Raw genomic sequence first — 13,370 nt, forward strand, 5'->3', positions numbered from 1 at the left:
TTGCCCTCAGCGTTTTACAAAGGTCTCCTAGGAGCCCCACCTCCGCCTCCAGAGCCACCACACGATTGCTGTGGTCCGAGATCACTCCTTCAATCTCCCGAATCTGTGACCCCTGAACCTCCAAACTCCTCTCCATCCGCTCCAAAGTACTCTTCAGGGGTGCCACAGCTTCTGCAATGGCCTTTGCATGATCCTCATGCATTTCTTTCCTCTGTTTATGGAATTCCTCATTGATAAAAGTCATCAGATCCTGTATCTGGGGCCTTACAGCTTGCCCCTCCTCCGCCTGCATGCTGGAAGAGACTGTCTGTGAAGCACAAGACTGTTTCAACTTTCCAGCCAAACCTCTCACTGTTTTCTGCCGGGTCCGGTGATCCGAAGACATACCATTCCAGGGGTAAACCTACGCCTTTTCATCAAAATTCCACCCGGATCTGGGTAAACAGCCCTTTCTGTGACTTTGAACAGGAACAGTCCTTTATGTGACCAATCACTCCATGATCACATGCGGAAGTCTCGAGCCAGAAAGTTATTAGCTAATTTCTGAACCATGCCCCCTCCCTCCATTATGCTTTCCTGCTGCCCTGGGAGTGCAGTGCGATTAGGCTTGGCATAGGGATAAATTAAGGTGCTGGCACCTGTTTGTTGGCAAGGAGCAAATATGCCTATTTCCCCTTGAGAAATACGTAATCCCCGATTCTGTGTGAAGAATAGTTTGTTAATTGTTTCCATATTTCTAGGACTGTACTGAACTGTTTAGCGCCTTGCCATTGCTGCTTGGTTCTGTAACTAATTTGCTTTGTGACTGAATCTGTTTGACAGATTAGCTCGTTATAAATAGCGAATAGAGTGGTTGATATCAAGTTTTCTTCAGTGACGTACGAGGTAATGGAAATTTTGGATGCACCATGTAAAGCAAAGTTTAGAAAAAGGGGAGGATATCTTTTGAACGTTACCTCCCCTACACTTAAAGCACCAGGGGATGGTCATGGTCCACATTCAGGAGCTTCCTCAGACGGAGAGGACAATTTAAAAATGTTGCGAATTTGAATTGCGAGTAAAATTGTAACAAAAATAAATAACTTGAACGGCATAGTGGCACAGTGGTTAGCACTGCTACCTCATGGCACCAGGGACTCGGGTTCAATTCCACCCTTGGTTCACCGTCGGTGTGGAGTTAGTATGACATACATGACATACTAAGTCACAGAGGGGGATATTAGAACAGAAGATCACACACACTTTCTCCCGGTGTGGGTGTGGGTTTCCACCGGGTGCTCTGATTACCTCCTACAGTCCAAAAATATGCATGTTAGGTGGGTGACCATGATAAATTGCCCCTTAGTGTCCAAAGGATAGGTAGGGTTACAGGGATGGGGTGGGGCAGCGTACCTGGGTAGCGTGCTCTTTCAGAGGGTCAGTGCAGACTCGATGGGCCGAATGGCCTCTTTCTGCATCGTAGGTATTCTATGATATACGTCAGGATGCCTCAAGACACCTCACAGCTCATGACGTACCTTTGAATGTGACCCATATGGAAAGCGACCTAATTGTTTTGTAACAGATGCCTCGACGTAAGTTATGTCAACACATTGTGTGCACGGCAAACAATGGAGGAAAGATTTGCCTGTTTTTTTTTCTGCTGTTACTTTGTCGGTATCCCTTTAATGAGAAGAGCAGCTGTGGTATCTGAAGTATGTTTGAAAAGCAGACACGCAGAGCCTAGTCATTCTGTCATGGGTTAAGAATGTGATTCTGTGGCACCAAGTACAGTAAAAGCTATCGTGTAGAAATAGTCATACGTTTAAAAACATTTCATCCTTGTTCTCAAATCCCTCTGCGGCCTTGCCCCCTCCTGATGGCTGTAATCATCTCCAGCCCTGAAATCCTCTAAGACCCCTGCGCTCGTCTAATTCTGGCCACTTTCACACCGTCAATTTTAATTCCTCCCTTGGTAGTTTTGCCTTCAACTGCCTAGCCTCAATTTCTGAAATTTCCTCTCTGTTCCTTGTCAGTGAATTACTCTTTGCTCAAAGAGGCAAGTTTTAACTAACCTGTGTGTGTGATATTCTGTTCTAATATTCCCCTCTGTGACTTAGTATGTCATAGACCTGATGATTGCTCCTGTGAGGAGCCTTGGGACGTAGAGGCGCTATAGAAATGCAAATCGTCGTTCTGTTTCAAAATCCTCGTGAACAGCATCAGAATTGTGATCAAATAATCGGAGTTGAAGGACTTGGTGCTCCCACACATTGTTTCGCAGGAGGAGATTGTGCCGGGGAGCTAACCGAGGGTTCACTGCTGCTTCACTGAACTCCACCCTAATCAAAGCAGCATTTGCGCTTATTCCTAAAATCTTGGAAGTGGGCGGGCCAGCGGATTAGACTCAGGTTTTTCACATCTGGGACCGATTTCAAATCGAGACCAGACTGATGGGGGTGAACTACCCTCTATCTGGAATTGGAAATTTCAAGTTGTCCTCACTTTCGTAGGTAAAAGAAAGACAAAGGGCTGGATTCACCGTCCCGCCGGGCCAGATTTCTGTTTCACCCCGCCGGCGGGATGCTCTGTTTCGCCGGCTGGTCAATGGGGTTTCCCATTGTGGGGCAGCCCCACGCTGTCGGGAAACCCCCTGGGCTGCCGGCAAAACGGAGCATCTCGCCGGCAGAGAATTCAGCCTAAAGTATTTCTCAAATGGCGAGAAGTTGGAAAGTGTTAATTGTCTAAAGGTCCTGGGTGTCCTTATTCATTAGTCACTAAAAGCTAATATTCTAGTGCAGCAAGCAACTAGAAAGGCAAATGCTATGTTGGTCTTTATTGCAAGAGGATTTGAGTACAGGAGAAAAGCAGTGGGATTTTCCGTTCCTGAGACTAAGTGTTGACACAGGGCAGGATTCGTGAACTTCCATGACAGCAAAACTGGCATTGCACCTGGACTGATTCAGCGACCGTGGACGGGTTAGCACCAGCGCCGCGTGGAACACAATCGATTCCAATGATGAAAGGTGTCGGATTCGCCGGGTCTGTGATTGACACTCAGGAGGCTGACAAGCTGCAGCCACATATACACACTTCAGTCCCCACTCACACCATCCCAGCTAACAAAGTGGCACTGGTTGCACTGGAGCGTACCCATCCCGCTGATGGGTTGGCTGGGGCCAGAGGGCATCTAGGGGGGTGGCCTGGGGAGGAACACCCATACGACCTGTGGCCCTACATTCAAAGCACAGTGGGCAGCTGCGGCAATGGCGCTCTGTGCCCGTCCACCACAACCCCATGGTCCACCTCCTGGCCACCCCCCACTACTCCCTCCTGGCCCTGGCAGAAGCCCCCCGGCCAGCGCACGACTGTCAGCAAACTATGGCGATGTTGGACACTTTCCATCCCTCCTCTCTCCCTCACCAGCCACGGCGCCTGCCGTGCTTTTATAAAAGCACAAGTGGACCTCGCCGTTGGGAATTCGCCCCAGTGGAGGCGGAGTATCGGTGAGGCCCCAGAGAATACCAGGTCAGGCCCGTTAATGGTATGTCAGCAGCATTTACTGTACGTGCATTCTGGAATACATTGACACCGCTGTTGAGGCACCGGAAAATTACGATTTGGCGTGAAACTGGCTCCCGCCATGATTTCGGCGTCAAAACCGATTCTCCGCCCAATCGTGTTTCCCGATTCGGGCATCGGCCAACGGGGAATCTTACTGTTGAATAGAGCCTTGGAGAGACAGCGCCTGGAATATTGTGCACAGCTTTGATCCCCTTCTCTATCAAGGGGTATACATGTCATCGAGGGAGTGCGACAAATGTTCACCAAACTGATTCCAAGGATGGTGGGATTATTCTACGAGGAGTGATTGAGAAGACTGGGCCTCAAAGCTCTAGAGTTTAGAGGAATGAGAGGTGATCTCATTTAAACTTACAAAACTATTACAGGTCTGGACAGAATAGATACAGGAAGTATGTTTCCCCTGGCTGGGGAGTATAGATGATGATGTGGAGATGCCGGCGTTGGACTGAGGTGAGCACATAAGAAGTCTTACAGCACCAGGTTAAAGTCCAACAGGTTTGTTTCAAACACGAGCTTTCGGAACACGGCTCCTTTCACCTGAGGAAGGAGCTGCGCTCCGAAAGCTCGTGTTTGAATCAAACCTGTTGGACTTTAACCTGGTGTTGTAAGACTTCTTACTGGGGAGTATAGAACCAGGGAACACAGTCTCAGAATAAGGTGACGGTCATTTTAGGACTGGGGTGAGGAGGAATTTCTTCACTCGGAAATGATAAATCTCTGTAATTCTCTGCCCCTGGGGACTGCGGAGGCTCAATCATTGAGTCCATTCAAGACAGAGGTGAATAGATTTCTAGTTATTAAAGATATCAAGAGTTAGTGCAGAAAAGTGACTTTGAGGTAAAACTAAGAACAATGAACAAACCACAGTACATCACAGGAACAGGCCCTTTGTCCCACCAAGCCTGTGCCAATCATGATTCTTGTCTAAACTGTTCTGCACTTCCGGGGTCCATGTCCCTCTATTCCCACCCTATTCATATATTCATCAAGATGCCTCTTAGACATCGCTATCATACCTGCTTCCACCATCCCCCCAGCAGTGAGTTCCAGGCACCAGCTACCCTCTGTGTAAAACACTTGCCTCGCACATCTCCTCTAAACTTTGCCCCTCGCACCTTAAACCTATGCCCCCTAGTAATTGGCTTTTCCACCCGGGAAAAAGCATCTGTCTATCCACTATGCCTATGCCATCATAATTCTGTAAACCTCTGTCAGGTTGCCCTTCAACTTCCATCGTTCCAGTGAAAACAATCTGAGTTTACCCAACCTCTCCTCAAAGCTAATACCCTCCATACCAGGCACGGTAGCATAGTGGTTAGCACAGTTGCTTCACAGCTCCAGGGACCCAGGTTTGATTCCCGGCTTGGGTCGCTATCTGTGCGGAGTCTGCACGTACTCCCAGTGTCTGCATGGGTTTCCTCCGGGTGTTCCCGTTCCCTCCCACAGTCCAAAGATGTGCAGGTTAGGTGGATTGATCACACTAAAATTCCTTACTGAAAGTTTGACCACCTGGCCGGGCTCATTCCCAATACCAGATCCGGTATGGCCCCTTCCCTACTTGGACTATCAGCGTATTGTTCCAAGAAATTCTCCAATGTTCCTTACAAACTCTGCCCCATCCAAGCCCCTAGCACTAAGTGAGGCCCAGTGAATATCGGGGAAGTTAAAATCACCCACCACAACAACCCTGTTACTTTTACACCATGCCAAATTCTGCCTACCTATCTGCTCCTCTATCTCCCACTGGCTGTTGGAAGGCCTATGGTAAACCCCCAACATTGTGACTACATACTTCCTATTCCTGAGCTCTACACATATTGGCTCGCTGCATGAGCTCTCTGAGGTGTCCGCCCGCAGTACAGCTGTGATATTCTCCTTGACCAATAATACAATTCCCTCACCCCTTTTACATCCCACTCTTTCCTGCCTGAAACATCTAAATCCTGGAACGTTTTGCTGCCAATCCTGTCCCTCCCTCAACCAGGTCTCTGTAATGGCAACAACATCATAGTTCCAAGTACTAATCCAAGCTTTAAATTCATCTGCTTTGCCTGTTATACTTCTTGCATTAAAACATATGCACTTCAGGCCACCAGTCCCGCTGTGTTCAGCAACATCTCCCTGCCTGCTCTTCCTCTGAATCTTACTGGCTCTATTCTCTAGTTCTCCCTCAGTTATTTCACCTTCTGACCTGTTGCTCCTGTCCCCCCCCCCCCCCCCCCCCCGCCACATCAGTTTAAACCCTCCTGAGTGACATTAGCAAACATTGCAGCCAGGATATTTATGCCTCTCGAGTTTAAATGCAACTCTTGTACAGGTTCTACCTGCCCCAGAAGAGATCGCAATGATCCAGAAATCTGAAACCTTCCCTCCTACACAAACTGTTTAGCCACATGTTTAGCTGTGCTGTCATCCTATTTCTAGCCTCATTGGCACATGGCTCAGGGAGTAATCCCGAGATTACAACCTAAAGATTCTGGGCGGGATTCTCTGAGCCTTGCGCCAAAATTGTGCTCGCCGCGGAGGTGAAGAATAGGGCGTCAGACCCGCGATCGGGTCCGAGGCCTTCTGGCGATTCTCCGCAGACCGGAGAATCGGCGGCAGTCGCGCACGCGTGTTCGACGTGGCGCCGGTCGGGGGCCATTGAAAGAGGACCCCGCGGCCATTCTCGGCCTAGTTCCCGCCAGTGTGGTTCACTCATGGTTCCACCTGGCGGGAGCTCGGAGTGGCGGCTGTGGACCCAGTCTGCGGCTGCCCTGGTAGGGGGCGGGGGGATCTGTCACTGGGGGGGGGGGGGCAGGCTTGCGATTGGGGGCCACTGATTGGCTGGTGCGCATGATCTATGGGGGCCTATACTTACGGGGGTGGCCCGCTGTGTGGATCCGTCATTATGCGTGGGGCCACCACAGGCGACCGTCGCACGCCTGTGCGGACTCGCAGCCGGAACTACAGGGACCCGTATCGGCAGCCGGAGCTGCAAGGAGCACTCCGGAGCCCTGCAAGCCCCCTTCAAAATGGAGAACCACTCTGGACTTCCTCCAAATAAGTTAAAGTACCCAATTAAGGGGCAATTTAGCATGCCCAATCCACCTACCCTGCACACCTTTGTGTTGTGGGGGTGAGATCCACGCAGACATGGGGAGAATGTGCAAACTCCACAGGGGGAGTGACCCGGGGTCAAACCGGGTCTTCAGCACTGTGAGGCAGCAGTGCTAACCACTGCGCCACCGTGCTGCCCTGGGACCTCAACTAATAAGGCTATAAGAAATTTCCTGTCTATTCCCTGTAACCCTTGATTCTGTTACTGATCAGGAATCTTCTCATCTCAACCTTTAAAAAAATATAATTTTATTGGTTTCGCATTTGATTGTGAGAACATTGCAAAAAAAAAGAATAAAACATGCAGAAAAATAGAATGATAAAAGGCAAAACAAAGTAATCAGGTATGAATACATAGGAAATATATTTACAGCTTCAGGACTTATTAACATTGGGCTTCCAGTGATTGGCTACCACAACCGCACTGCTTGACTATTTACATATGGCCCCATGGTATTAAAACATACCAGAGACATCTTTGCGGCCACCACGGCGTATCCCGGTGTTGTCGTCATGGTCGCACCCATGGGTTCTCTTTCCTTCTGCGCCCTTTGGTTCCCCTGTGCCCTGGGTGGTATCTTTCCTCTTCCCTTCCCCTGTCACCACATCCCCATCTCCCTTCTCCCTTTGTCTGTTTCGGTCCTCCTTCTTGTTGCTGGTCACGACAGGTCCTCAAACCTGTTGGTTAATTGCTTCCATGTACTGCGGGAGCCTTCCTCCGATCCTCTGATGGTGAATTTTAACTTCTCCAATTTGAGGAATTCCTCTAAGTCGGACAGCCAGTCTGCAGCCTTGAGTGGCGTAGGTGATTCCAGGCGAGCAGGAGTTTTCGGCGGGCGATCTGGGAGGCGAAGGTTAGGGCACCTGCCCCTCTCCCCGTAAAGAGCTCTGGCTGTCCCGATATCCCAAAGACTGCCACTAGCGGGCATGACTTCACCCTCACCTCCAAAACCTTGGACATGGCCTCAAAAAGGCGATCCAGTGCCCAACAAGTCTGGGACAGGACCAGAACATGTGGGTGTGATTAATGAGGCCTCCCTGGCACCGTTCACATTTGTCCTCCACATATGGGTCGAGCCCGTTCATTCCTGTTCTGGTCAAATGCGCCCTGTGCACTATCATTAGCTGCATTAGATTCAGCCCTAGCCCGAGGAGGTGGAGTTTGCCCTATGCAGTGCTTCGATCCAGAGTCCTCCCCCTATCTTCATGCCCAGCTCCTCCTCCAACTTTTCCCTTGTCTTGTCCAGCGGGGCCCTTACCTCCTTCAGCAGCTGTCCGTGTATGTCAGTGCAGTTACCGTCCCCTAGTTCATCCGATGTTAGAAGTCTGCCCAGTAGGGTGTGTCCAGGTAGCCGGGTGAAGGTTGTTGTCTCCTTGCGGAGGAAGTTCCTTGGTTGCATGTATTGGAACTCATTCCCTTTTGGGAGCTGGAGCTTATCCGTTCGTTTCCCCAGGGTCGCTACTCTCCCGTCTGAGTATAGGCCTCTTACCTTCAGTACCCCTTCGTCCTGTCTCCAATTTGAAAAGGAGGCGCTATTGTTGCTGGGTTGATTTATGGTTCTATCTCAACCTTAAATAGACACAAAGATGCTGCCCCCACAGGTCGCTGGGGCAACGAATTACAAAGACGCACAATGCTCTGAGGGAAGAAATTCCTCTTCATCTCGATCTTAAATTGACACCCTTTTATTCTGAGACAATGCTCTCTGGTCCGAGACTCTCTCAGAGGGGAAACATCCTCTCAGCATTTACCCTGTCAAGCCCCTTCGGAACCCTGGGCAGGATTCTCCCTTCTCTGATGCTAATTTCATAATCGACGATCGGGCAGAGAATCCCTTTTATGACAGAACCGGGGGCGACGCCTGTTTCCGGATGCTCCGCCCCCTCCAAAGCAGCGTCATTGGGGAGTACACCGCACTGGCACGGCGTCAGGACGTTACCTGAAGGCCCTCCCCCAATGCTCCGCCCCGATAGGCCGAGTTCCCGCCGGCACGGGGCACTTGTGCTCTCAGTTTACATGAACCTGGCGTGGTGGCTGCAGACTGTGTCCAGCACCGCCACAGTCAGGGTGGGGGAGGGGGGTTGGAATGCTGCTGGCCGTGGGGACTGGTGGGGGATGGACTGGGGGTGACGTGAGGTGTCCAGGGGGGTACTCTCTGGTAGGTCGGATCCGCGCACGGCCGGTGCCACGTTGTCCGGTGGGACTGCTGCAGGTCTTCACTGTGCGCATGCAATCCTCCAGCCGTTTATTTCGTAAGGCCGTGTCTTTTATGTGTGCGGCTACCAGCCCCTCACCGGTCGGTGCTGGGGCCTCGTCAATGTTTCCATCGTAGAACTAGACACTTCCTTCAGACAAAGCCTCAAAATCGGAGAGTTCAGCCCCCTATATGTTTCAATGATATCGCAGTCTGGATTCTCCGTTTGGGAAAACTGGTGCAAAACAGCCACTGATTCCCTGCTCCGGGGGAGGGCTGCTAGCAGCCAGGCAGCGGAGAGCTCCCAGCTTTAGCTGTTGATACGGCCCGAAGCATTGCCGGGTCCGTGGCCACACATGCGCACAGCGCTGTGCTTCATAATGGACGTAGCCTGCAGACCCAGACCACAAAAATAGTCCCCCCCTTTGGCCAACTCGCGCGTCCTGGACCCCCCCCCCCCCCCCCCCCCCACAGTGCACCAGCCCCGATTGGCCCTGCGGATTGGCCCTCCCCTGACTGTAGCGGCACTGGACTGATTCCGTAGCCGTCACGCTGAGTTCCCGACGGGTGAGACCATGAGAGTCCCACGCCGTCGGGAACTCAGCCGGTCGGGGATGGATAACCTGGAGAAAGCTGCTTCACAGGGGGCGAAGCATTGCGAAAGTGGCGCTGCCTCCGATTTTGTCGTCATCAGGGATTTTTCGCGATTTTCTGTTTAACCTTTGCTCATCAGACAATCCCTCCACACTGGGGATCTCCTAGTGAACCTTCTCTGAACTACCTCCAATAAAATATCTTCCCTTATATAAGACAGGCTTAATGGGCTTAAAGGTGGCAAATGGAGCATAATGTGGGAAAATGTAATGTTGTTCATTTTGAAAGGTAGAGCAAAAGAACAGAGGGCGCAATCCTCCGGAAAAGTTTCTGTGTGGTAGCAAGCGGGATTATCCGCAAGCTTCCCAGCGCTCAGCCCGGCATGACAGCAGTCCAATAAAACGTTAATTAGTCCACTTCACGAGGCCTCATGGGCTTCTCACCGCAAATGAAGGCTGGCAGACGCCGTAGAGGTGAGGACCCACTGGGCTCCACCCGGAGGACCTGTCAAACGTGAGTACTGGTTGCCTTACTGACTGACTGACCCTCCTACTGACCACATGTCCATTCTCCTGTAGGTCCTTTAGCCGACAGTGCCGGCCCATCCCTGGTGGCCCCCTCTCCTGACTCCGGGGAGAACACCTCGGAGGAGAGTTCCAAGGATGCCACTGTAATAGTCGCATTACAGCTGTCATCCCCAGCCCCCACCAGTGCTGTACACACATCTCGGTGGGACATGTGAGTGGATAGGCCTCGGGGGCACACTCTGGTGAGCACCACACCACTGATGCTGCACATCTGGTGGAGGCAGGAACCCCCAGGCGAGACAGCAGCCGGAGGTCTGCTGGGTCCCAGCCTGATGCCAAGCCTGAGCTACCCGGAGCTGATGGAGACGATAGGGACCAACCTAGGCATTCAGCGGGAGATGTCAGAATCACTCCAGCAGATCCAGGACCTCCTGGAGGAGTCCCCGAGACTAGGGGCGCAGGAGATGCCGCCGGCAATGCGTGGCACCGAGGCCAAAACTGCTGTGGTGACGATCAAAGTGGAGAGCCTGGTGGCACGACATCAGCACCATGAGTGAGGTGCTCAAGGTGTCGCGCAGTCGGTGTCGGTTGTCATGATATGCACTCATGCACATAATGAGATACAGACAGGCAGTGACAGACACCCAGTATAGCCAATCAACACACAGGACAAAACACAACCAATCACCAGGCAGAACACTAGAAGGTGGTTTCCCACTATAAAACACATGAGGCATCAGCACTCTGCCTCTTTCTACTGGTGACAACTGTAGTGACAGTCAGGGTGTATATATCAGTTAGCACCTTCTACACATGGCTCAGAGCTAGTCTGGTCTAGTTTTTTTTTTATAAATTTACAGTACCCAATTATTTTTTTTTTTCTTTCCAATTAAGGGGCAATTTAGCATGGCCAATCCGCCTACCTTGCACATCTTTGGGTTGTGGGGGTGAAACCCACGCAGACACGGGGAGAATGGCAAACTCCACACGGACAGTGACCCAGGGCCGGGATTCGAACCCGGGTCCTCAGCGCCGTAGGCAGCAATGCTAACCACTGCGCCACCGTGCCGCCTAGTCTGGTCTAGTTAGTTATAGTAAGCACGCTTAGGTTAGTAGAGTGTCAAACCCACAGCAAACTGTGTGCGTTGCTTAACCAGTTCAATAAAGCGTATTGAACGAACATCAAAGTTTGGAGTCTACTTTCAAGTGCTACTGCATCCAGTTGCAGTCCGTGTTACCCCAGGGTGATTAACACAACATGGTACCAGGAGTCTACTTTCTCTCAGTGGCTTACCTTGAGTGATTCTGTGACGACCAGCAAGTGCCTTCCAGCAGCATGGAGAAGATCCAGGCCCCTCCACAGCTAAGGATCTCCGGCAATCTCTGCGCCAACTGGCGGGTCTTCAAGCAGAGGTTCCTTCTCTACATTGAGGCCTCAGGCCTCGAGGGTGTGTCCGCTGCTCCTATCAATGGCGGGGAATCAAGCCATCCAGATTTTCAACTCGCTTGATTTTACCGACGGCCAGGACAAGACCAAATTCAAGACCGTTTTAGAGAAGTTAGACAGTCACTGTGAAGTCGAAACAAACAAGAGTTTTGAGCGCTATATCTTCCAGCAACGCCTTCAGGGTAAGGATGAACCTTTCCAATCCTTTGTAACTCAGCTCCGTATATTAGCCCAGTCCTGCAATTATGGTGACACTGCTGATTCCATCATCAGGGATCAGATCATGTTTGGGGTGCACTCCGATTCCTTGCGGGATCAACTTCTCAAAATTAAGAACATGACCCTGCCAGTCGCAATCGGGACATGAACAGGCGAGAAATCGGTACTCCCGTCTCAAATCGGCAGAATATGAGAAACTTGCCTCCCACGAGGCAGAGAGTGTACAGGCCATTGCCCGGAGGCAGCAGTATTGATGAAAGCAGCCATTTTGCGCGCGTTTCCCAGGGCCCCACTCATGCGCAACACGAACGGGAGAACAAAGCGGCTTAACACCAAACTGCGCAGGTGCGAACGTTGGCTGACCGCACTGCGCATGTGCAACGACGCACGGAGCGTAACGACGTCAACGTCATGACGTGTCCGAACTGCGGCACCGTCCACTTAAAGCGGCAATGCCCTGCAAAAGGCAGGCGATGTTTAAATTGCGGGAAGCCTGGACATTATGCAGCCTCGTGCAGATCTGCAACACCAGTCAAGGGCCAGCGATCCCAATTTCATCACAAGCACGTTCGATGTGTACAGCAAAGTCTACTGGATTCTGATCCTGGTAGCACTACAGATCCAGAGGACGACTGCCTGGAGTCCCCCTATCGTGTGGGCATCATCACTACATGTGGCAAAGCCTCCTCAAATTCAGCAAGACGCCTATCTATCCTCAATGTGGATTCCGCGGACGAATGGCGTGCTGTTGTACACATAAATCAATGCAGCATCCAGTTTAAGCTGGACACTGGTGCTTCAGCCAATCTCATCTCTCAAGCTGATCTTGACTGCATTAAAAAGCAACCCAAAATTCTTCCGCCAGCCTGCCAGCTCCTCGATTATAACGGCAATGCCATAACTGCACTAGGATCTTGTCATCTATTCATCTCCAACAAGACCATCAATGTCACATTGCGATTCAAAATCGTCAAGCCTGATAAAGCATCCCTGCTTGGTACCCATGCATGCAAGCTACTCAACCTGGTACAGCGAGTCCATGCCATGTCTTCTGCCAATGTGGATCTTCAGACTGACATTGATGACATCCTTGCTCAATATCCGGATGTGTTTGATGGAGTGGGTACTCTGCCATACTGCTACAAGATCCTACTCAGGCCTGATGCCACACCTGTGATCCATGCACCATGCCGGGTGCCAACTCCTCTGAAGGAACGTTTAAAGGCACAGCTACAGGAGCTCCAAGACCAGGGCATCATCTCCAAAGTGATGGAACCGACTGACTGGGTCAGCTCGATGGTCTGTGTGACGAAGCCCTCAAGAGAGTTGCGGATATGCATAGATCCCAAAGATCTTAACCGGAACATAATGCGGGAACACTACCCGATCCCGAAGCGGGAGGAACTGACCACTGAGATGGCACACGCCAAATTCTTCACGAAGCTGGATGCATCGTGTGGTTTCTGGCAGATACAACTAGACGAGTCCAGCAGGAAGCTCTGCATGTTCAACACACCATTTGGCAGGAACTGTTATAATCATATGCCTTTCGGCATTGTCTCAGCCTCTGAAATCTTCCACAGGATCATGGAGCAGATGATGGAGGGCATTGAGGGTGTGTGTGTCTACGTAGATGATGTAATCATATGGTCCCGACCTCCGAGGAACTTATATCTCATCTCAAACAAGTCTTTTGACGTGTCCATGCAAACGGCCTCAAGCTGA

The sequence above is a fragment of the Scyliorhinus canicula genome, chromosome 7, assembly GCF_902713615.1.
Source record: "Scyliorhinus canicula chromosome 7, sScyCan1.1, whole genome shotgun sequence".
In the NCBI taxonomy this organism is placed as follows: domain Eukaryota; kingdom Metazoa; phylum Chordata; class Chondrichthyes; order Carcharhiniformes; family Scyliorhinidae; genus Scyliorhinus; species Scyliorhinus canicula.